We start from the raw sequence: 26644 nt of genomic DNA, 5'->3' as shown, positions 1-26644 counted from the left end.
GAGGCTCCGCAAGCCAAATCGGTGGATCGGTTAATATGGGGGCTATATACAATTATGAACCGATGTGGACCAATTTTTACATGGTTATTAGAGACCATATACTAACACCATGTACCAAATTTCAGCCGGATCGGATGAAATTTGCTTCTCTTAGAGCGACCGCAAGCCAAATTTTGGGGGTCCGTTTATATGGGGGCTATACATAAAAGTGGACCGATATGGACCAATTTTTGCATGGTTGTTAGAGACCATATACTAACACCATGTTCCAAATTTCAGCCGGATCGGATGAAATTTGCTTCTCTTAGAGCGATCGCAAACCAAATTTGTGGGTCCGTTTATATGGGGGCTATACGTAAAAGTGGACCGATATGGACCATTTTTTGCATGGTTATTAGAGACCATATACTAACACCATGTACCAAATTTCAGACGGATCGGATGAAATTTGCTTCTCTTAGAGCAATCACAAGCTAAATTTGGGGGTCCGTTTATATGGGGGTTATACCTAAAAGTGGACCGATATGACCCATTTGCAATACCATCCGACCTACATCGATAACAACTACTTGCGCCAAGTTTCAAGTCGATAGCTTGTTTCGTTCGGAAGTTAGCGTGATTTCAACAGACGGACGGACGGACGGACATGCTCAGATCGACTCAGAATTTCACCACGACCCAGAATATATATACTTTATGGGGTCTTAGAGCAATATTTGGATGTGTTACAAACGGAATGACGAAGTTAATATACCCCCATCCTATGGTGGAGTGTATAAAAAGTTTGATACAGACCATCTCTTGCGATGATATCTGGGTCCTGTGTTGTCTGTTTAAACATCGAAATATCGGACTCGATCAATTGAACTATTTTGAGAATATAGTGAAGGACTGTGATCATCCCAAACATGTTTCAAGAGCAAAATGTTATTTTTAGATGGAGAACATGGAACATGTTTTGTCACATTCTTTAGAAACAATATGGCCTAAATTAATTAAGGAATTTATTTTCCAAATATGTTGGATTTCTTCTCCCTATGTTGCTAATAAGTATATTAAACTTGATGTTCTGCGGTATTAAAATAGATATTTACCTCATAAAAAGGCCTTTAATACCTTGCCTCACTCCTTTTTTATCACCACTATGTTTATTTATAGCACTTTTGATTTTTTCACGATTGTCTCGTACCTAAAACTGTGTTTTTATTATGAACAAGATCAACATGTGTCTCTTTCCTAAATGGAATATTTTTAATTTTATTGTTTTTGTTTTCTGCATAATTTTATTGAATTTATTTTCTTCTAAAACACTCATGAGGGAAGGATGAACCATATTATCATCTTCCACCGATCTACATCTTGTACGAGGTACTAGTTTTTCCCTATTTTGTTTTATTTCTAATATTTTGTACCTGAGGTGATGATTGTGATAAATGAAGAGCTTGTAGAATTTTTCGATGTTAATTATCGTCAATATTTTGGGTCACATTTACAAATGTCAGAAAGTTGTTTTTCTTCAATAGTACATATGGCGTGCATTATGTTTGTAATAAAGCAAAAATATGTTTTCTTTAAAATAAAAAAAAAAAGAAAATTTTGATTTTTGAATTTTTCGAGTGATTCCAAAGGCAGACATAGGGGTTATTACTGGATCGTCTTTAGAGGGTCAGTATGGCGCCAATGGGATATCTTTATGTGATCGAGGAGGGGAAAGGAATTCTTCGCCCATTTCGAGTTATCCGATTTTCTTGGAAGAAGAGTGCGCTGCGACAAATATCCGGTTCACAGAAAAATATAAATTTTCGTTTCTTTCGTCCTTGTACCTTAGAAGCATTTCCATAAGACTCCTCTTATTTTTATACCCACCACCATAGAATGGTGATGGGGGTATAATAAGTTTGTCATTCCGTGTGTAACACATCGAAATATCGATTTCCCACTATATAAAGTATATATATTCTTGATCAGGGAGAAATTCTAAGACGATATAAGCATGTCCGTCTGTCTGTCTGTCTGTTGTAATCACGCTACAGCCTTCAATAATGGCGCTATCGTCCTGAAATTTGGCACAGATTTGTTTTTTGCTTGCAGGCAGGTCAAGTTCGAATCCAAGTTTTTATATAGTCCCCATATAAACCGACTTCCCGATTTGGGGTCTTGGGCTTATAAAAACCATAGTTGTTATCCAATTTGCCTGAAATTGAAAATCTAGAGGTATTCTGGGACCATAAAGAGGTGTGTCGAAAATGATCCGTATCGGTCCATGTTTTGGTATAGCCGCCATGTAGACCGATCTCCCGATTTTTATTCTTGGGCTTCTAACAGGTTGGCTGATAAGTCCCCGGTCTAACAAAGAAAAACACATTTTTTTTGTCAAAATTCGTTTTTATTATTCAACATAGTTCCCTTCAAGAGCGATACAACGATTATAACGACCGTCCAATTTTTTGATACCATTTTGGTAGTACTCCTTCGGTTTTGCCTCAAAATAGGCCTCAGTTTCGGCGATCACATCTTCGTTGCAGCCAAATTTTTTCCCTGCGAGCATCATTTTTAGGTCTGAGAACAAGAAAAAGTCGCTGGGAGAATACGGTTGGTGGGGAAGCAATTCGAAGCCCAATTCATAAATTTTTGCCATCGTTCTCAATGATTTGTGGCACGGTGCGTTGTCTTGGTGGAACAACACTTTTTTCTTCTTCAAAACGGCCCCATATGAAGAAGAAAAAAGTGTTGTTCCACCAAGACAACGCACCGTGCCACAAGTGATTGAGAACGATGGCAAAAATTCATGAATTGGGCTTCGAATTGCTTCCCCACCCACCGTATTCTCCAGATCTGGCCCCCAGCGACTTTTTCTTGTTCTCAGGCCTCAAAAGGATGCTTCATTGGCTGCAATGAAGAGGTGATCGCCGAAACTGAGGCCTATTTTGAGGCAAAACCGAAGGAGTACTACCAAAATGGCATCAAAAAATTGGAAGGTCGTTATAATCGCTGTATCGCTCTTGAAGGGAACTATGTTGAATAATAAAAACGAATTTTGACAAAAAAATGTGTTCTTCTTTGTTAGACCGGGGACTTGTCAGCCAACCTGTTATATATAGTATTTTCGAGTAATCTGCTATAACGAGGCATTTTCCGAGGATATTGTTATATTTGATTCACGATGTTGAGTATTTAAGATTTTTTTCGGTCGAATTTACGGCTGTATATATTTCTTAGTCCTAAATTTAATCGATTTTGTTTGGTTTTTTACAAGATTGTAAATTTTCTTAAATTTAAATATCGAACGAAATGCATTTCCATGCAAAGTAGTAAATGAAATTTATGCGAATAAATTTTTTTTATTGGTCCCATACATTGAAGGCATTTATGCATTCTCAGTTCATAAAGTGAACGCAAATAATAAATCTTCACTCGACTTTCAATACCTTCAATATGTCTGTATGTGTGTGTGTGTGTGTTTTTTTTTTTTATTAAAAGCGACGAAATATCGAAATGAATAGCTTGCTGGCTGCTGTTACTGCTGGTGATATTCAGAGGCAAGCAATCAGCCTGCTAGATACGCGGACATACGCTTAGTTTTCTCATGCATTTAGCGGTGAATTTTGTATTGGATTCATAAATATGCAATCGACAGATGCCGCTGCTGCTTCTAATTCCGCTCGTTGCTCGTCTCTCATCGTAGGTCTTTACAATTGCCTTTTTGCCATTCGTAGGCATTCTTCATTTTCGATATTGCAATTTGTTGTTAGACCTCAAATGGGGTATTGGAGACGATGGTGGCATCTTCGAATCATCCGCCACACGTAATGCCATGAATTTATTTTTGGTTTTCGATTTATTTGGTGGCTGCTGTCATATGAAAAATTTTCGGTGTTTTCCACTTTAGGTTTTTTGTTTTTTTTTGTTTGTTCATTTACTGGTGGTTCGAACACTGAGGTTCTATTGCTTAGAGAGCTTCGTTTTGCTTTTTTCCAATTTCACTGTCGCGCCTGTCTATATCCGCCCCTTTTGTCGGATATTCGTCTCCCATGTCTTTTGTTTGTCCGTCTATCCGTCCGTCCGTCCGTCCATCTATGTGTCTGAACTATTTCCAAGTCTAATTGTATGTATCGATACGAGGCGAAACCAAATAAATTGAATTGTAATTGATAAATGAAGGAAGGAATACAAACGGAAGAGAGCATAGCATAACCAAATGAAATGGAGGCAAAGAGAACAGATGAAAAACAAAAAGGCATTGCGTAAAGACATACACGAATTTTTGATACCCTAGACTAAGGAATGGAACAAAAATACATACAGAAAAAAAGTAAACTATTTTATGGGAAAAATGAACTATCTAGTGCGAAAAATGAACTAAATTGTATACCAAATTTTGAAATTAATTAAATTAACTAACAACTTTCTGTAACCTTTGGATCTCAGGTAATCTCAGTCAAGTAAAATGTTTATTAATGTTGGTTTTTTGATATATGACAATCTCTGAAATATAATCAAGATCTGATGGTAAATATGAAGATAATCGCGAACTGAGAACTTCGTTGATATGAAGGTAATCGGAAGTTGATGGTAGGATGATCAAATGATGTGCAATTCAGTTTATTGATGAGAAATTTGGTGAAACAAAATGGTGTAAAAGTTTGTTCAATTTTCGCACGAAGTAGTGAATTTTCCCATAAAACAGACAATTTTTTGTTGTTGTATATCTTCTTCAAACGACTTGTTTCAAATAGAATCAAGCATTGCGAACATACATGGCTTGGTGTAGTGTCGTCGAATTTCGATATGAAGAAATTCTTGAAATTTTTATTTAATGCCTTTAGCAATGACAAAGTCAATTATATGACACTGCTACTGTTGCTCAACTTCATGATGACTGGGAAAAGTGGCTACCGGCAACCAATTGAGAAGAGTAAAAATACCGGCTAGCCGATTGTACCAGAAATGTGACAGACTTATTTGCTATGGACGATGGATTCATCTCATATGAGGAGCGTTCTTTTCGATTTTTGCAATTTTTTTAAGAGGGGTGACAAACTTGTTAATTGTACATCAATTAAGTAACAAATCAAACATATAAATGTTACCAATTACCAAGTAGATGAGACGTAATCAATTGGAAAAGAATTTTGTATTTTTTTTTCAAAAACAAAACAAAAAATAATTTTTGAACAGTTTGATATCTAAAAATGTGACGTTTATATTGAGAATGCAATTTTTGATAGTCGCAATTTGTAATCTGTTTTGTATTACTTCAGAAGATGAATGGCTTGGAGGTATTGTGCGAACGGGATCGAAAGTAAATCGATATCTATAGACCTTCTAATAATCAAGCATTGAAAGAAATTTTAAATATCTAATATTGATACGCTATCTAGGCAGGTTCCTTGATATATGTAAAGGTTATACCAATGTATTTCTATACAAATGATTCCCTAAAGCAGTGTTACCAGGTTGGAGGTTTTTCCCCCAAATTTAGGGGTTTTTCACGTTTAGGGGGATTTTAGGGCTAACATTTATTTGGGGGGATTTTTGGGGGTAAAAAATATCTTAAACCTTATATAGTGCAGCAATTCTCATCCAAATTCGTAACAATTCTGGCATGAATTATGAGAAAACAACTATAAACGGCCGTAAGTTCGGCCAGGCCGAATCTTATGTACCCCCCCACCATGGATTGCGTAGAAACTTCTACGAAAGACTGTCATCCACAATCGAATTACTTGGGTTGTGGTATCTTAAATCGTTTTCTAAATTGTGAGTTAGTCCATACGTGGTATATATTAGACAAAAAAAGGTATGTGTAGGTAAGTCTACAAATAATTACGAATCGATATGGACTTTTGCACGGTACGTAGGGAGCCAGAATTGAAATATGGGGGTCGCTTATATGGGGACTAATAAAGGGTGATTCTTTTGAGGTTAGGATTTTCATGCATTAGTATTTGACAGATCACGTGGGATTTCAGACATGGTGTCAAAGAGAAAGATGCTCAGTATGCTTTGACATTTCATCATGAATAGACTTACTAACGAGCCACAACGTCGAATTTTCAGTGAATGGGCCCTAGAAAAGTTGGCAGAAAATCCGCTTTTTTATCGACAAATTCTGTTCAGCGATGAGGCTCATTTCTGGTTGAATGGCTACGTAAATAAGCAAAATTGCCGCATTTGGAGTGAAGAGCAACCAGAAGCCGTTCAAGAACTGCCCATGCATCCCGAAAAATGCACTGTTTGGTGTGGTTTGTACGCTGGTGGAATCATTGGACCGAATTTTTTCAAAGATGCTGTTGGACGCAACGTTACGGTGAATGGCGATCGCTATCGTTCGATGCTAACAAACTTTTTGTTGCCAAAAATGGAAGAACTGAACTTGGTTGACATGTGGTTTCAACAAGATGGCGCTACATGCCACACAGCTCGCGATTCTATGGCCATTTTGAGGGAAAACTTCGGAGAACAATTCATCTCAAGAAATGGACCGGTAAGTTGGCCACCAAGATCATGCGATTTGACGCCTTTAGACTATTTTTTGTGGGGCTACGTCAAGTCTAAAGTCTACAGAAATAAGCCAGCAACTATTCCAGCTTTGGAAGACAACATTTCCGAAGAAATTCGGGCTATTCCGGCCGAAATGCTCGAAAAAGTTGCCCAAAATTGGACTTTCCGAATGGACCACCTAAGACGCAGCCGCGGTCAACATTTAAATGAAATTATCTTCAAAAAGTAAATGTCATGGACCAATCTAACGTTTAAATTTTATGCGTTTTTTTTTAAAAAAAAGTTATCAAGCTCTTAACAAATCACCCTTTACAATTATTGATATGGACTAATTTTTGTGTGATTGGGGATCGATTTATCTGAGGGCTATATATAACTATAGACCGATATGGACCTAGTTAGGCATGGTTGTTAACGGCCATATACTAGCACAATGTACCAAATTTCAACTGACGCGGATGAAATTTGCTCCTCCAAGAGGCTCCAAAACCAAATCTCGGAATCGGTTTATATGGGGGCTATATATGATTATGGACTGATATGGACCACTTTTGGCATGGTTGTTAAATATCATATACTACCACCACGTACAAAATTTCAACCAGATCGGATGAATTTTGCTTCTCCAAAAGGCACCGGAGGTCAAATCTAGGGATCGGTTTATATGGGTGCTATATATAAGTATGGACTGATATGAACCAATTCCTGCATGGTTGTTGGATACCATATACTAGCATCACGTACCAAATTTCAACCGTATCGGATGAATTTTGCTCTTCGAAGGGGCTCCGGAGGTCAAATCTGGGGATCGGTTTATATGGGGGCTATATATAATTATGGAAAGATTTCGCCTAATTTTTGCATGGCCATTATAGACCATATACTAACACCATGTACCAAATTTCAGCCGGATCGGATGAAATTTGATTCTCTTAGAGGCTCCGCAAGCCAAATCTGGGGATCGGTTTATATTGGTACCATGTACCAAATTTCAGCAGGATCGGATGAAATGTGGTTCTCTTAGAGGATCCGTAAGCCAAATCGGGGGATTAGTTTATATGGGTGATATATGTAATTATGGACCGATATGGACCAATTTTTGCATGGTTGTTAGAGACCATATACTAACATCATGTACCAAATTGCTGCCGGATCGGATGAAATTTTGTTCTCTTAGAGGCTCCGCAAGCCAAATCGGGGGATCGGTTTATATGGGGGCTATATGTAATTATGGACCGATATGGACCAATTTCTGCAATGTTGTTAGAGACCATATACTAACACCATGTACCAAATTTCAGCCGGATCGGATGAAATTTGCTTCTCTTAGAGCAATCCCATGCCAAATTTGGGGGTCCGTTTATATGGGGGCTATACGTAAAAGTGGACCGATATAGACCAATTTTAGCATGGTTATTAGAGACCATATACTAACATCATGTACCAAATTTCAGCCGTATCGGATGAAATTTGCTTCTCTTAGAGCAATAGCAAGTCAAATTTGGGGGTCCGTTTATATGGGGGCTATACGTAAAAGTGGACCGATATGGTCCATTTGCAATACCATCCGACCTACATCAATAACAACTACTTGTGCTAAGTTTCAAGTCGATAGCTTGTTTCGTTCGGAAGTTAGCGTGATTATAACAGACGGACGGACGGATGGACGGACGGACATGCTCAGATCGACTCAGAATTTCACCACGACCCAGAATATATATACTTTATGGGGTCTTAGAGCAATATTTCGATGTGTTACAAACGGAATGACAAAGTTAATATACCCCCATCCTATGGTGGAGGGTATAAAAACTAATGGAAGCATAGCTCCAGTTTACGATTACAATAAGTTTGAGAGAGCCACGGTGGTGCAATGGTTAGCATGCCCGCCTTGCATACACGAAGTCGTGGGTTCGATTCCTGCTTCGACCGAACACCAAAAAGTTTTTCAGCGGTGGATTATCCCACCTCAGTAATGCTGGTGACATTTCTGAGGGTTTCAAAGCTTCTCTAAGTGGTTTCACTGTAATGTGGAACGCCGTTCAGACTCGGCTATAAAAAAGGAGGCCCCTTGTCATTGAGCTCAACATGGAATCGGGCAGCACTCAGTGATAAAAGAGAAGTTCACCAATGTGATATCACAATGGACTGAATAGTCTAAGTGAGTCTGATACATCGGGCTGCCACCTAACCTAACCTAAGTTTAAGAGACGTATGCGTAATATTTATTTTGGTTGTATACAATATAGCTAATACGTCCATAGCACTTATGAGTTGTTATGCTTGCAAGCATATTAAGGGTAAACGAGGTGCAGAACAAAATACTCAACGTCCTAATTTATATAGAAAAGCCTACGATTTTTATGTATATAACTCACTGCTCACATACTTCTACTACAGTTTTTTGATACATTTTTAAAAATTTTTTTAACCACAAAATGTTATAGTTATTTTTTTTTCAACCACTGAAGTATTTGTATGTGATATATGAACTGCGGTTTGCCCTGTAGCTTCTGTATTTATCTCTCCAATGTTGTTTTTTTGTGCTACATATAGATTGAAGTAATAAAATTCCTGCAGTTGAGGGTGGCTACTGGTCCAAAACTAAAAGTGCCGCATATAATCTAATTTATTTTATTAATACTCACGTTGTAAGCCAAAAACTTTCAAAGATACCAATCGCATCGTTTCATTTCTCAGTTTTGTTTTGCTCTTTGGATTTTGTTGTTCTCTGGCTCTTACTTTGTCCAAGTCATTCGTTTTACAGAATACTTACTTTTCGATGCCAAACGCAATTATGCAATGCATATTTTTGGAATTTTAAAGGCATAATAAAACAACAACGACAACAACTCCCAATATGAGGAGAATCCGAGATATGGCTCAACCCTAGGCAATGGGGTTGTAGCCAAAATTTGGAGCAGTTAGACAAGCAAATTCACACAGCAATCCAGTCAGCCAAATATCACCCACTGCAGATAATCTCGATGTTGTGTGATGGCATATGCAACAATGGCGATGGCAACAGCAATAACGGTAACAGCGTCAATACAAACATCAACAATCACCATGCATTACCAAATAGCAAAACTAGTCAAAGAGCCACCAACACAATGATGTCCATCACCACACACACTTGGGTTAACTAGGGTGGGTCAGTTTTTAGAGAGAATATTCAAAATTAAGAATAACTAAAAAAAAAAACATATTTATTCTTAACAAGTAAGACCGAACTGTTTCCAATTAAAATTTTAATTGAATTTGAAAAAAAATATTAAATTAAAATTCTATAGATTTTAATTACAGCAGTTAATTTTTTATTTGATGTTATTGACATATAATTTCTGTGACAGAAGAAATTTCAATTAGAATTTAATTGGATTCACTAATTTCGTGATTGAAGAGAAAAATATTTTATATTTTTTGCTATATGGTACGAGAATATGACGTAGACACCATCGTATCCATCGTACTGATCTGTTTTGGTATGGATTGTCTTCGTTTTGTTTGGAAATACATTTTTGGCAAACTTTTCTATAGAAATAAATTTTTGGCAAAATTTTCTTCGAAAAAAATGTTGACAAAATTTTCTATAAAAATAAATTTTTGGCAAAATTTTTTATAGAAATAAAATGTTGGTAAAATTTTGTATAGAAATAAAATATTGACCAAATTTTCTATAGAAATAAAATTTTGACAAAATTTTCTATAGAAATAAAATTTGGACAAAATTTTCCATAGAAATAAAATATTGACCAAATTTTCTATAGAAGTAAAATTTTGACAAAATTGTCTAAAGAAATAAATTTTTGGCAAAATTTTCTATAGAAATAAATTTTTGACAAAAATTTCTATGGAAATAAAATTTTGACAAAATTTTCTATAGAAGTAAAATTTTGACAAAATTTTGTATAGATATAAAATTTGGACAAAATTTTTTTATGGAAATAAATTGTTTACAAAATTTTCTAGAGGAATAAAATTTTGACAAAATTTTCTATAGAAATACAATTTTGACAAAATTTTCTATAGAAATAAAATTTTGGCAAAATTTTCTATAGAAATAAAATTTTGACAACATTTTCTATATAAATAAATTTTTGACAAAATTTTCTATAGAAATAAAATTTTGACAAAATTATCTATAGACATACAATTTTGAAAAAATTTCTATAGAAATACAATTTTGGAAAAATTTACTATAGAAATAAAAATTTTACAAAATTTTCTATAGGAATAAAATTTGGACAAAATTTCCCATAGAACTAAATTTTGACAAAATTTTCTATAGAAATAAAATTTTGACAAAATTTTCTATAGAAATAAAATTTTGACAAAATTTTCTATAGAAATAAAATTTTAGCAAAATTTTCTATAGAAATAAAATTTTGGCAAAATTTTCTATGGAAATAATATTTTGACATAGAATAAAATTTTACAAAAAAAGACCTTTTAGTTTGGTAGTTTTTAGGTAAAATTTTCGGGTAGATTATTTTTGACTCGAGTGGCAACCGTGATCACCATCCATCATCCCTCAAGATTTTGTAAAATGCGTAGAACTGAAGTTGAATTTTGCAAAAAGTCTGGTAGGAGTGAGTCCCCCTGCCAAACTAAATTAAATTTTTTTCACCTTTCCATGTGCCCCTCAATAATAAATAATAATGTCAATGAATATTTGTGTGGGAGTTATCTTCCAGCTGCCATTAGAGAACTTAAGTTGAAGTTTCAAAAAAAAAAAAAAAACTGTCAAATTTGTTATTTTTCTTCCCCACATAATCATCCTCCTTCAGATTCTGAACTTATAAGAACTTTGAGAAAATCCGATGAAGTATAAAAAAAACACTAAATTTAAATAAAATCGGAAGAAGATACTTCTGGTTTTGTGTAATTTTAATGATTACCGTGACTTCTAAGGGGATAGAAGACCGGTGTAAATGAAGACTATATCATACAAGTATCGAAATAAATTCGCTTCTTTCATTGTCGACCTCAAATTCGCAAAGACATCCATCGGATCAAAATTGCGGCTTCTATGTTCTCATGAAATTTACCAGAATGTGGACCCAAACAATATTTTCGTCATACCTATATATGGACCATAAATATCTCTGCCTCAGGTAATCGGATAAAAATAAGGTATCTAGATATTTGATTTTGTCTATATGAGGGTACATAAAAACCTGGACCCATATAGCCGATATTCGAACATTACCGGTTCTAAGATAAGAAACAAGTAAGGAAAGTCTAAAGTCGGGCGGGGCCGACTATATTATACCCTGCACCACTTTGTAGATCTAAATTTTTGATACCGTATCACATCCGTCAAATGTGTTGGGGGCTATATATAAAGGTTTATCCCAAATACATACATTTAAATATCACTCGATCTGGACAGAATTTGATAGACTTCTACAAAATCTATAGACTCAAAATTTAAGTCGGCACTGAAGCAATTTTAAGGAAACTTCGCAAAAGTTTATTTATGATTTATCGCTCGATATATATATATATATATATATATATATATATATATATATATATATATATATATATATATATATATATATATATATATATATATATATATATATATATATATATATATATATATATATATATATATATATATATATATATATATATATATATATATATATGTATTGGAAGTTTAGGAAAATTAGAGTCATTTTTACAACTGTTCGACTAAGCAGTGGCGATTTTACAAGGAAAATTTTGGTATTTTGACCATTTTTGTCGAAATCAGAAAAACATATATATGGGAGCTATAACTAAATACGAACCGATTTCAACCAAATTTTGCACGTATAGCTACAATGTTAATTCTACTCCCTGTGCAAAATTTCAACTAAATCGGAGTTAAAAATTGACCTCTGTTGTCATATGAGTGTAAATCGGGCGAAAGCTATATATGGGAGATATATCTAAATCTGAACCGATTTCAACAATGCTAATTCTACACCCTGTGCAAAATTTCAACCAAATTGGGGTAAAACTCTGCCTTCTGGGACCGTATTAGTTCATATCGGGCGAAAGATATATATGGGAGCTATATCTAAATCTGAACCGATTTCAACCAAATTTAGCACACATGACAACACAACTAATTGTACTTCTAGTGCAAAATTTCAACCAAAGTGGGCCAAAACTCTGGCTTCTAGGACCATATTAGTCAATATCGGGCGAAAGATATATATGGGAGCTGTATCTAAATCTAAACCGATTTCAATAAAATTTAGCACACTTGACAACACTACTAATTGTACTCCATTTCAACCAAATTGGGCCTAAACTCTGGCTTCTGGGGCCATATAAGTCCATATCGGGCAAAAGATACTCGACTATACTACCAATTGTACTCCTCGTGCAAAATTTCAGGCAAATCGGGATAAAACTCTGGTTTCTGGATCATTATAAGTGCATATCGGGCGGAAGATATATATGGGAGCTATATCTTAATCTGAACCGATTTCTTCCAAAATCAATAGGGTTCTATTCTGACCCAAAACAGGAATATGTGCCAAATTTGAAGTCGATTGGACTTAAACTGCGACCTAGACTTTGATCACAAAAATGTGTTCACAGACCGTCTGTCTGTCTGTCTGGTCGGACGGACGGACAGACGGACATGGTTATATCGACTCAGGGAACCACCCCGAGCATTATTGCCAAAGACACCATGTGTCTATCTCGTCTCCTTCTGGGTGTTACAAACATATGCACTAACTTATAATACCCTGTTCCACAGTGTGGCGCAGGGTATAAAAAACAAATCTTTGCCAAATTTGAGGGCTATAGCTTCAATATTGAAGCTTTATATTTTTTTGACTCAAAAATGTTAATTGAAGAAAATTGGCGCGATAGATAAAATTATACATACATTATTTATAGGCCCACAGAAAAAAAATTGAGTTTCATTTCTATTCAATTAAAAATTTAATTGAATCAACAAATTTTTTAATTGAAACAAAAATCAATCACAAAAATTATAGTATCAAATAATTTTTTAATCGGATCAATTAATTGATCTTCAATTAATTTTTTAATTGATACTATCATTTCTGTGATTGAAGACATTTCAATTAAAAAATTAATTGGATCAATTAATTTCGTGATTGAATCAGACACAAAATTTTTTGTGTGCATAATGTGTGACGGCGGTGGTTATAAAAAGACTATGAGAAACCGGTCTTTCGTATGGTGGACACTGAAATTTCACTCACACTCTAGCACATTCACGAAGCAAACGCTCTCGTACGCTCTCGCACGATACGTGTGGTAGCCAATCCCACTCACGCACATTCACGAAAAGAAAATTAGTACTCACGCACGAACTACTTTTAAAGACTCACGTTCACGCACGATTCACGCCAATTCACGTAATTCATAAAAAAAATCACGAGTCTCACGATATTTTCCAAACGGAAATCTGCAAAGATAACAAAATTCAAAAAATAGAATATAATTCGAGAGCTAAATTAATTTCATACGAGTGTGAATTAAATCTTGATTATTTTCGTGAGCGTGATTCCCATTCACGAACCGATTTTACCGATCTCACGCACGACATATTTATTTTAGTCCCATTCACGCACATTCACGAGAGTTGCTTTGGTTTTTGTTCACGACTCACGTCAATCACGCGTGTCATGAGAATTTCGTGTCACGCGCACACCTCTAGTGTACACCCCAACCTATAGTGAAGCCTACCACATTAAATCTCTATTGACCCACTGTGTATAGTTTTTGAAGTCACATCTTGCTTTTGCATACACGTATGTGTGTGTGTGTGTGTGTGACAACAAATATTTCAGCAACAGCCAACTAAAACGTAACATGTTAGTTGATTTGTCTAACTATCTGTCTCTCTGTGTGTGAATGTGACTTTGACTGCCAGTCGGCATGCCAGTCTATTATGCGAGACGAGAGTATTGTATTGCCTAATAAAGAGGTTTATTACTCATAGATTAGTTTATTTCAGTTTGGCTGAAGTTTCGTTTGCCTATCTCCTTTTTTTTTGTGTTGCTCTTTTTGTGTTGTTGTTGCTGCTATTTTTTGGCATTTCATTTCGTTTCAATGTTTGAGAAACTTTTTGCTGTTGCTGAATGTGCCATAAAGAAAAGTGAGAGCAAACAAACAAAAAAGTCATTTCCTAGCCTATTTCCGGCCAACAAAATATAACGGAGAGCAATGGTAGAGTTGAGAAGAAGCTGCATACAGTAGTCGTCATCAACGAAATGGCAACGATCACTGAAACGAAGAGATTGGGGAGAATGATGATTTTGAAAACATTGAGGTAATGCCAATGATGCTGATGATAATGATGATGATAATTGCAATGGTATCGATGGGGTTGCAAACAGCAACAACAGCAATTACCAGCGTGCGCTCACACACACGCGCGCACCTTTTTCACGAAATATGTTTGATGTCATAGCTTTTGTCTCGGTGTTTTTGTTAATGCAGCCAAAGCCATCACTTTAGTGCTTTGTATCACATTTTTTTTAGTTCGCAAGAATGTATGCTACAGCAATAGTTGTTGTTATTGTTTTTATCTTTAGGTTTTTTGTTGCTAATTTTTTTTTTGCACTTGCTTTAGCCATTGCATCGGCAGTGGTCGTGGCCGTCTTTGTCGTAATCTATTGGATATACAGACTCCGCCCCATTTTTATATTATTTAACAAACAAATAGCCAAACGGACGGACACACGGATGGATGGATGAATGGATGGACGGTAAAAGGAACAAAACAAAACATAACGAAAAAAAAAAAAAATAAAATAAACGGCAACTACCGGCGGCAAGCGAGCAATCAAAGTGCACAACTATTGCATAGTTCTTCATTCTTCTTCCATTTCGGACCCCATGAGCATTATATTGGGCTTTGTGTGTGAGTTTTTTTTTGTCATTCATTGACTCACTCACACATATACCTCAGCATAATTATTGTTATGATTTGTATCAGTTGTATATTTGTTTTATTTTTGAAAGAAACGGAAATCAAATATAAGTTGATACAACTTTTCGGAATTTTGGGGTCATAACCTGGTCTTCTATGGGCTCAAAAATGTTCCTCATATATTCCATTTAAATGCAAGTCTGATCAAAACAAAAAAATAAAATACAGCCAAATAATCGGCCAAGACCAATTGTTGTGGTCGTAGGTTGAAACGTATCTTAAAACTGATTACGCTTGTTTTCTACATTGAAACTTTATTAACCCTTTCACTTCTGTTTGTTCTTGTACTAACAGCATATAGAACAAAAATTGTCATTTTGAGAACCTACCTCAATTACTGCAAAAGCTATATGAGCTTGTTCTGAAAACTTGATTTACTAGAAACATACATTAAAAAACAATTAAGGAAAGTCTAAAGTCGGGCGGGGCCGACTATATTGTACCCTGCACCACTTTGTAGATCCAAATTTTCGACACCATATCACATCCGTCAACTGTGTTGGGGGCTATATATAAAGGATTGTCCCAAATACATACATTTAAATATCACTCGATCTGGAAGAATTTGATAGACTTCTACAAAATCTATAGACTCAAAATTTAAGTCGGCTAATGCACTAGGGTGGAACACAATGTTAGTAAAAAATAAATATGGGAAACGTTTAAATCTGAAGCAATTTTAAGGAAACTTCGAAAAAGTTTATTTATGATTTATCGCTCGATATATATGTATTAGAAGTTAAGGAAAATTAGAGTCATTTTTACAACTTTTCGACTAAGCAGTGGCGATTTTACAAGGAAAATGTTGGTATTTTGACCATTTTTGTCGAAATCAGAAAAACATATATATGGGAGCTATATCTAAATCTGAACCGATTTCAACCAAATTTGGCACGCATAGTTACAATGCTAATTCTACTCCCTGTGCAAAATTTCAACTAAATCGGAGTTAAAAATTGGCCTCTGTGGTCATATGAGTGTAAATCGGGCGAAAGCTTTATATGGGAGATATATCCAAATCAGAACCGATTTCAAGCAAATTTGGCACGCATAGTTACAACGCTAATTCTACTCCCTATGCAAAATTTCAACTAAATCGGAGCAAAAAATTGGCCTCTGTGGGCAAATGAGTGTAAATCGGGCGAAAGCTATATATGGGAGCTATATCTAAATCTGAACCGATTTTGCTGATATTTTGCAAGTTTTTCGAGACTCATAAAATATTCGGATGTACGGAATTTAAGGAAGATCGCTTGATATACACGTCAAGTATGACCAGATCGGTGAAAAATATATATGGCAGCTATATCTAAATCTGAATCGATTTTTTCCAAAATCAATAGGGATCGTCTTTGAGCCGAAACAGGACCCTGTACCAAATTTTAGGACAATCGGACTAAAACTGCGAGCTGTACTTTGCACACAAAAATACATCAACAGACAGACAGACAGACAGACAGACAGACAGACAGACAGACGGACAGACAGACGGACAGACAGACGGACAGACAGACGGACAGACAGACAGACGGACATCGCTAAATCGACTCAGAATTTAATTCTAAGCCGATCCGTATACTAAAAGGTTGGTCTATGATTACTCCTTCTTGGCGTTACATACAAATGCACAAACTTATTATACCCTGTACCACAGTAGTGGTGAAGGGTATAAATATGGGAAACGTTTAAATCTGAAGCAATTTTAAGGAAACTTCGAAAAAGTTTATTTATGATTTATCGCTCGATATATATGTATTAGAAGTTTAGGAAAATTAGAGTCATTTTTACAACTTTTCGACTAAGCAGTGGCGATTTTACAAGGAAAATGTTGGTATTTTGACCATTTTTGTCGAAATCAGAAAAACATATATATGGGAGCTATATCTAAATCTGAACCGATTTCAACCAAATTTGGCACGCATAGTTACAACGCTAATTCTACTCCCTATGCAAAATTTCAACTAAATCGGAGCAAAAAATTGGCCTCTGTGGGCAAATGAGTGTAAATCGGGCGAAAGCTATATATGGGAGCTATATCTAAATCTGAAGGAATTTGAGGAAGATCGGTTGATATACACGCCAATTATGACCAGATCGGTGAAAAATATATATGGCAGCTATATCTAAATCTGAACCGATTTCTTCCAAAATCAATAGGGATCTATTCTGAGCCAAAACACAGACTTGTGCCAAATTTGAAGTCGATTGGACTAAAACTGCGACCTAGACTTTGATTACAAAAATGTGTTCACGGACAGACGGACATCGCTATATCGACTCAGGAGCCCACCCTGAGCATTTTTGCCAAAGACACCATGTGTCTATCTCGTCTCCTTCTGGGTGTTGCAAACATATGCACTAACTTATAATACCCTGTTCCACAGTGTGGCGCAGGGTATAAAAATTGTCTCAAATTTTCGAATTTTTCGTTTATTTTTAAAGAAGTTTATAAAAATGTATTTTAGTGCCCACCAATATGGAAAATATTTAGAGCTTATTTAGATTAAAGCCTCTACTTTAAAATAACATCGAGAAATAAATCGAAACAAAGTGGGAAAATAGAATTTGGTGTCTTTTTCGAATGTCCTTCTAAGTGGACATCGGTAGTGAAAGGGTTAATTCGTTAAAACTTTTAAAGGAAGGCCATAATAGTATCATAAAATATCTTCGCTTATTTAAAATTTCGTTCCTCGAAAAAGAAAACTCCTCTTTCCGTGTACACTGAAAAAAATATTGTACTGAGGTCAAAGATTTCATATCTTTGAAATACGAATGCAAATTTTGCTTAGCATAGAATATAGTATAATATAAAGTTTTTTTCTTGTCCAAAAGTCGATAAAGTTTTCAATGAAGTCGTATTGTCCTTATAATTAAGTGCTTTGACTTAAAATTGGGTATCATAACATGAAAGAAAAAATCTTTGGGCTAAGGTCAACTTGATTTTAATAATTCAGAAAAATTCTTTAAATTTAATGGAATTGTCTTTAAATTTGTTGTCTTTTTGCAACAAAGCAAAAAATAACACAACAACAACACTTTATCTTAGCAACACACAACACTTTATTTTAAAGACGTTTTTTACTTAAAACATAGTATAATTTCTGCTGGAGGTCGAGTCTTAATTTGGAAAATAAAGTTGTCATTAACTCTTTTTTAAAGGACTTTGATAGCATATGAAGAAAAAAAGCTGAAAAAGCGAAAAATTAGAATTTGCTTCCTAGAAGCTTGTACACAAAACCCAAATTTAAAAGAGAATTGTGTCTTAAAAGTATCCTTACTTGTATTCTCCGCTTCTTTGGCTAGGAATCAATACCAAAATTGTTAAAATAAAGACAAAATCTTTGGAACCGGGCATGCTTTTTTTCAGTGTAGATGGCGTGATTCACACGAGTCGTGGATTAATGTGAATGGAAATAAACAAAAGGGCGGGGGTGAAGAGGATGAATGGAAATCAACCTGCGTGAGAAAAATTTCATCACACGAAAAATCGTGTTCACAATAAAATTCACACCAAGGGTAAAACAAAGGCACATGAAAAAAATCACTCGCATGGACAAATTCATATTCACGATTAAATTCAATCTCACGTTTTTAATCACCGTAAGGTTTTGATAACGCTTAAATTTCCAAAAACATTGTTTCATGGTTCATTTCAATTGTGCTAATGGTTATGCCGAGAGTTAAGAAAATGTTCCTTACACATAATCAATTACAGAAAATCATCGTGAATCACTAAAATGTTCGTGATTCGTCTCACAACCATAGTCACTTTTTCGGGTGTCCACGATTGAGAGGTTTCAGGGTATCCACGATTGAGAGGTTTCACTTTGATCTGCTAAAAAATGTGTCTACCAGAAATATTGATTTGAGACTTCATAAAATATATACCGATCGACTCAGAATCACATCCTGAGTCCTGAGTAGCTTTTGGTGTTGGTCCGTCTGTTCATGTATTTGTTGTTAACGTGATTTCAACAGATGGACGAGGAGACAAGGGATCTCGGCTATAGGAGGAGGTCCCTTGTCATTGCGCTTAACATGGAATCGGGCAGCACTCAGTGATAAGAGAGAAGTTCGCCAATGTGGTATCACAATGGACTGAATAGTCTAAGTGAGCCTGATACATCGGGCTGCCACCTAACCTAACCTAACCTAATCTAACAGATGGACGACATCGCTAGATGCCTCAGAATTTCACCACGAACCATAATATATATATACAGCGAAACCTATCAGATGTGGACACCCACGGTCGCTTAGAATGATATATCTTCATTCTATGGTTTGGGTATAAAACTTGGCCAGAACTGATCAACATCAATGACTTCGTCTTCCATCGGGACAACCCTAAACTACACATTTCGATTATGACTCGAGTAAAGTTGGCTTTAAGAAAAGCCAGAGAAAATTATACGTCTCAAATTTTGCCAAGAAACTACAAAAGTTTTTCACAGAGAGAATAATGTCTCCAGCAGAAAATATGACAAAGGTAGCCCAGCAAATGGTCGGTATATATTTTATGGGGTCTACAATCAAAATTTCTGGTAGGCACATTTTTTGACACATCAAAGTTATTATACCATGACCACTATGTGGTTTAGGGTAAAAACGGGTTGCAGTTTGATCAGAATACACAGCAACAAAAATCCGTTGTTAAACTAACGCTAAATTTAATTTATTTTTATTATACCCTCCACCATAGGATGGGGGGTATACTAACATTGTCATTCCGTTTGAAACACATCGAAATATTGCTCTAAGACCCCATAAAGTATATATATTCTGGGTCGTGGTGAAATTCTGAGTCGACCTAACCATGTCCGTCTGTCTGTTGAAATCACGCTAACTTCCGAACGAAACAAGCTATCGACTTGAAACTTGGCACTAGTAGTTGTTATTGATGTATGTCGGACTTTATCGGTCCACTTTTACGTATAGCCCCCATATAAAGGGACCCACAGATTTGGCTTGCGGAGCGTCTAAGAGAAGCATATTTCATCCGATCCGGCTGAAATTTGGTACATGGTGTTGGTATATGGTCTCTAACAACCATGCAAAAATTGGTCCACATCGGTCCATAATTATATATAGCCCCCATATAAACCGATCCCCAGATTTGGATTGCGGAGCCTCAAAGAGAAGCAAATTTCATCCCATCTTGCTGAAATTTGGTACATGGTGTTGGTATATGGTCTCTAACAACCACGCAAAATTTGGTCCACATCGGTTCATAATAATATATAGCCCCCATATAAACCGATCCCCAGATTTGGCTCGAGGAGTCTCTAAGAGAAGAAAATTCCATCCAATCCGGTTGAAATTTGGTACATAGTGTTGGTATATGGTCTCTAAAATCCATGCAAAAATTGGTCCACATCGGTTCATAATTATATATAGCCCCCATATAAACCGATCCCCAGATTTGGCCTGTGGAGCCTCAAAGAGAAGCAAATTTCATCCGATCCGGCTGAAATTTGGTACATGGTGTTGGTATATGGTCTCTAAAATCCATGCAAAACTTGGTCCACATCGGTCCATAATTATATATAGCCCTCTTATAAACCGATCCCCAGATTTGGCTTGCGGAGCCTCAAAGGGAAGCAAATTTGATCCGATCCGGCTGAAATTAGGTACATGGTGTTGGTATATGGTCTCTAAAAACCATGCTAAACTTGGTCCCCATCGGTCCATAATTATATATAGCCCCCATATAAACCGATCCCCAGATTTGGCTCGAAGAGTCTCTAAGAGAAGAAAATTTCATCCAATCCGTTTGAAATTTGGAACATGGTGTTAGTATATGATCTTTAACAACCGTGCCAGAATTGGTCCATATAGGTCCATAATTATATATAGCCCCCATAGCCTCCAGATTTGACCTCCGGAGCCTCTTGGAGGAGCGACATTCATCCGATCCGGTTCAAATTTGGAACGTGGTGTTAGTATATGACCGCTAACAACCATACCAAAATTGGTCCATATCGGTCTATGATTATATATAGCCGAACTCCAATCACACAAAAATTGGTCCATATCGGTTCATAATCATGGTTGCCACTCGAACCAAAAATAATCTACCAAAACTTTGTTTTTATATAAAATTTTGTCAAAACTTTATTTCTATAGAAAATTTTGTTAAAATTTCATTTCTACAGAAAAATTTGTGAAAATGTTATTTCTATAGAAAATTTTGTTAAAATTTCATTTCTATAGAAAATTTTGACAAAACTTTATTTCTATAGAAAATTTTGTCAAAATTTTATTTCTATGGAAAATTTTGTCAAAATTTTATTTCTATAGAAAATTTTGTTAAAATTTTATTTCTATAGAAAATTTTGTTAAAATTTTATTTCTATAGATTTTTTGATTTAATATATACCACGTATGGACTTACATACAATTTAGAAGACGGTGTTAGAAGGTTTTAAGATACCTTGCCATCGTCAAGCGTTACCGCAACTTAAGTAATTCGATTGTGGATGGCAGTGTTTAGATGAAGTTTCTACGCAATCCATGGTGGAGGGTACATAAGTTTCGGCCTGGCCGAACTTACGGCCGTATATACTTGTTGCAAAATTTTTATTCTTTGTAATTAAATTTTATTATTTTTTCGAAATTTTCCACGACGTATACAGTGCAATGACCCTTGATAATTTCATTATGAACTGAAGCAAAAGACAATTTTCGTACTATTCCAAAAAAGAATGAACTACTGTGTGGTCAAAATGGTCATGATTTGGCGCCAATGATTTTCTAGTTATTTTTTTCTGTGAGTGGGTTTAATTTTGTGAACTGTGGTTAAAAAGCACTACAGGACTTTAAATTTTCCTGGTTTTTTATAACTCTTTGTGGAAATTGCTAAATTTTGGAATACAATTTAGTTCAATTAGTTCGTACAAGAGTTTACTTTTTTGTCGATGTACAACTTGGGAGTCGGACCCAATTTTTTATGTAGTTATCATCAATATTTCTTGGAGGCCAATTTTCATTGTATAGGGTATTCTAACCTGGAATGTAGGTTTTTTGTCTAATCCTAAAGTATCTTCAATATTCAAATAGCCCTTGCCCTCTTAGAATGTGCCACATACATGTTGCTCGTATACATTTGGGTTTGTGTGATTGCTTGGCTACCAATGGATAATGTCAGTTGTTGTTGTGGTATATGTTGCCGATTCAATTTCAGAATTGTTGCTGTTATTTTTGTTAATTTTATATCGTCGTATTTCTTTTCGAGTCGGTTGTTGTACCTGTGCCAAAAATGCCATCTTTTTGAATAGTTTGTTGTCGTTTTTTTCTATTTGTTTTTTTTTGTTCGATTTTATTTTGCTTCAATTTAGTTTGTGCCTTCATTCTCTTACTCTCATTTGCCTTGTTTTCCTCCTAATTTACCAAATATTCCAATGGACACAAGTGTTTTGGGGTCTGTAGTTAATATTGAGGTTTCCGAAGGGAACAATTTGCAAAACTTTTATGTTTTGTCTTTTTTCTAATTTTAGTATATTTTTTTTTATTGCAGCCATGCACAATGGGTTGTGATTGCTTTGGTTGGAAAAGGCATTGTCGTTGAAAAACAAAAATTAAAATAACGTTTAAAATATTTAAAAATTTAAATTTAATTTAGTCTAAGGATACATCAATTGAGATTATTTTTTTCATATTTGATTTTTGTTTTTTATATAGGGCACTGCCCCACCTCATAGCCACTACGATGCCATTGTGCATTATTTGCCAATGCTTGTTGAATTTTGTTATTCATGTTGTCTTCCATTTCATGCCGTGATATCGACAAACGAGTCAAGCCCATTGGATTCGTTTGATTCCGAGAGTCATTAATAGTTTTTGCACTATTTCTACCCTGGTCCCGTCGATTTTCGATTTGTGGTATTTTACGGCATTGTCGTGAGGATGATGATGATTGTGGTGGTGGTGGTGATGGTGAGACATGGACATACAGACTAGTCTGGGAATGTTCGTGGTGTGTGTAAATTTAGACCTTCGAAAAGATTCTTTAATTGATTGTAGATATTTTCAATTGTATTGATCTTGTTGCGGCTTTTCTGTATTAAATCAATGATTCAGTGGTTGTGGTTGGACTAACAAACCAGCCTGTTTGTGTTGCTTCTTTGTCTCTGTGTTGACGAATGAATTCATCGAAAGTAGATGTGGAGCATGGAAAATTTTTGGAATTTTATTGACCTTTATATTTAAGTTTTTATTTGTTGTTGTTGTTGCAATAAAAATAAGTCGATAAATAGTTGAAATTAGGCGGTGAAAGCTTCATGGTACACCCAAAGAACAAATACATTCATCCGGAACGAAATTTTTGGACAAATGAAATTCCATTTTGTTGTTAAGTATATTCTTGGAGAGCCATAACTTATTACATTAATTATTAAACAAATCATCTTTTTTCTTGTTTTAATTTTTAGTGTGAAAAGAAAACTTTGTTTGCCTAAAATGTCATTCATCAGAAAGGAAAACTTTTCTTTCAGTGTGTCAACTTTGTTTAACAGCAATATGTTTTTATACCACCACACTCAAATTTTTTTTCTCAGATTCAATCCAAAATTAATTGATCCTATTAATTTTTTAATTGAAATATCAACAATCACGAAAATGATCACACACAATCACGGTTTTAATTGGACATAAAAGAAACTTTATACGTAGGACATTAGCATATAAGACCCAAAAACAAAAAAAACAAGTAAGTAAAGTCTAAAGTCGGGCGGGGCCGACTATATTATACCCTTCACCACTATGTAGACCAAAAATTTGTGTTACCATTTCAGCTCCTTCAAATTTGTTGGGAGTTATTATGAATGTTTTTATTAGAAATATTTATATAATTTATATACAATATGGAAAAAATTTTTTGTACTTCTATAAAATCTCTAGAATTAAAATTTAAATCGGCTAACACCCTGGGTGAAACACAATGTTAGTTACAAAATATGGGAAATATAAAGCTAGCGCAATTTTAATGCAATTGTACGAAATAATATTTACGATTCATCGAGCGAGAAATACGTATTCGAGATAAAGGAAAATGTAAGTAATATTTAAAATTGTTGCTACAGTGGCGCTTTTACAAGGATATTGGTTAAATCTCGGCATTATATGTGGTCAATTTGTGATATATTATTTGGCCTAGTTTATTTAAAACTCGACCGTTTTGTAGAAAGTGTGGTACTACAGTGTGAAATATGACTACGAAATCTGAACCAATTAGATCAAAAAGCATATTAAATATATTCTCTGTGGAAACTATCGAGTCAACTGAAGGAAACTCCCATTGAAAATGGGTCTAAAATATGAAACATTCAACTCTGGCGTATATTTACAAAATTTGAAGCAAATTGGGCTTCAACTCTGGCTTTTGTGCAAATCGGACGAAATATATATGGAAGCTATATCTAAATCTGAACCGAGTTCAAACAAATTTGGCACAGTTAACCATACTATTAAACGCACTCCTTTTGCAAAAGTTGGCTTTTGAGGCCATATAAGTTCAAATCGGACGAAAGGTATATATGGGAGCCATATCTAAATCTGAACCGATTTCAACCAAATTTGGCACAGTTAACCATATTATAAAACGTACACTTTGTGCAAATTTTAAATCAAATCAGGGCACAATTATGGCTTTTGAAGCCATATAAGTGCAAATCGGACGAAAGATATATATGGGAGCTATATCTAAATCTGAACCGATTTAGCTGATGTTTTGCAGGTTTTTCGTGACCGACAAAACATTCAGATGTACGAAATTTGAAGAAGATCGGTTCATAAATACGTGAATTATGATCAAATCGGTGATAAATATATATGGCAGCTATATCTAAATCTGAACCGATTTTTTCCAAAATCAATAGCGATTGTCTTTGACCCGAAGAAAGGCCCCATGTCAAAATTGAGGACGATCGGACTTAAATTGCGAGCTGTACCTTGTGCACAAAATTACATATACAGACAGACGGACAGACAGACAGACGGACATCGCTAAATCGACTCAGAATTTAATTCTAAGCCGATCGGTATACTAAAAGATGGGTCTATGACTATTATTTCTTGGCGTTACATACAAATGCACAAACTTATTATACCCTGTACCACAGTAGTGGTGAAGGGTATAAATATGGGAAACATTTAAATCTGAAGCAATTTTGAGGAAACTTCGCAAAAGTTTATTTATGATTTATCGCTCGATATATATGTATTAGAAGCTTAGGAAAATTAGAGTCAGTTTTACATCTTTTCGACTAAGCAGTGGCGATTTTACAAGGAAAATGTTGGTATTTTTACCATTTTTGTCGAAATCAGAAAAACATATATATATGGGAGCTATATATAAATCTGAACCGATTTCAATCAAATTTGGCACGCGTAGCTACAATGCTAAATCTACTCCCTGTGCAAAATTTCAACCAAATTGGGCCAAAACTCTGGCTTTTAGGACCATATTAGTCCATATCGGGCGAAAGATATATATGGGTGCTATATCTAAATCTGAACTGATTTCAATCAAATTTTGCACACTTGACTATACGACTAAGTGTTATGTTTGTACGAAATTTCAAGCAAATCGGGATAAAACTCTGGCTTCTGGGTCCATACAAGTGCATATCGGGCGAAAGATATATATGGGAGCTATATCTAAATCGGAACCGATTTCTTCCAAAATCAATAGGGTTCTATTCTGACTCAAATTAGGAAGATGTGCCAAATTTGAAGGCGATTGGACTTAAATTGTGACCTAGACTTTGATCACAAAAATGTGTTCACAGACAGACGGACATGGTTATATCGACTCAGGGACCCACCCTGAGCATTATTGCCAAAGACACCATGTGTCTATCTCGTGTCCTTCTGGGTGTTACAAACATATGCACTAACTTATAATACCCTGTTCCACAGTGTGGCGCAGGGTATAATCATCTCACTCGGCCAGATCTACACTAAAAACTATGGAAACTTGCATTAGCAAGCAAAGAAACATATGCCTAGTTAGGCTTGTGGATTGGTATCTGGCGTTTTATTTGCAATAGCTTCATAGCCAATCAATTCCACAATCTTTCATGTCTAATAAGCTCATAGTAAAATTGTAATAATAATATGTAAAGTAATTAATTTGGACGAAGAAAATTAGTCCATCACTTTTTT

At 35.2% G+C, this 26644-nt stretch overlaps 1 protein-coding gene across 4 annotated transcripts in view; it reads left to right on the top strand.

The window, feature by feature from the left end:
* Positions 1-26644, top strand: part of LOC142234983 (RNA-binding protein Musashi homolog Rbp6) — a 1501536-nt gene that overhangs the window by 159646 nt on the left and 1315246 nt on the right. The window lies entirely within an intron of this gene.

This window comes from Haematobia irritans, chromosome 4 (assembly GCF_050003625.1).
Source record: "Haematobia irritans isolate KBUSLIRL chromosome 4, ASM5000362v1, whole genome shotgun sequence".
NCBI lineage: Eukaryota > Metazoa > Arthropoda > Insecta > Diptera > Muscidae > Haematobia > Haematobia irritans.
Note: the sequence above shows the minus strand (reverse complement) of the source record. Positions and strands in the feature narration are given on the sequence as shown.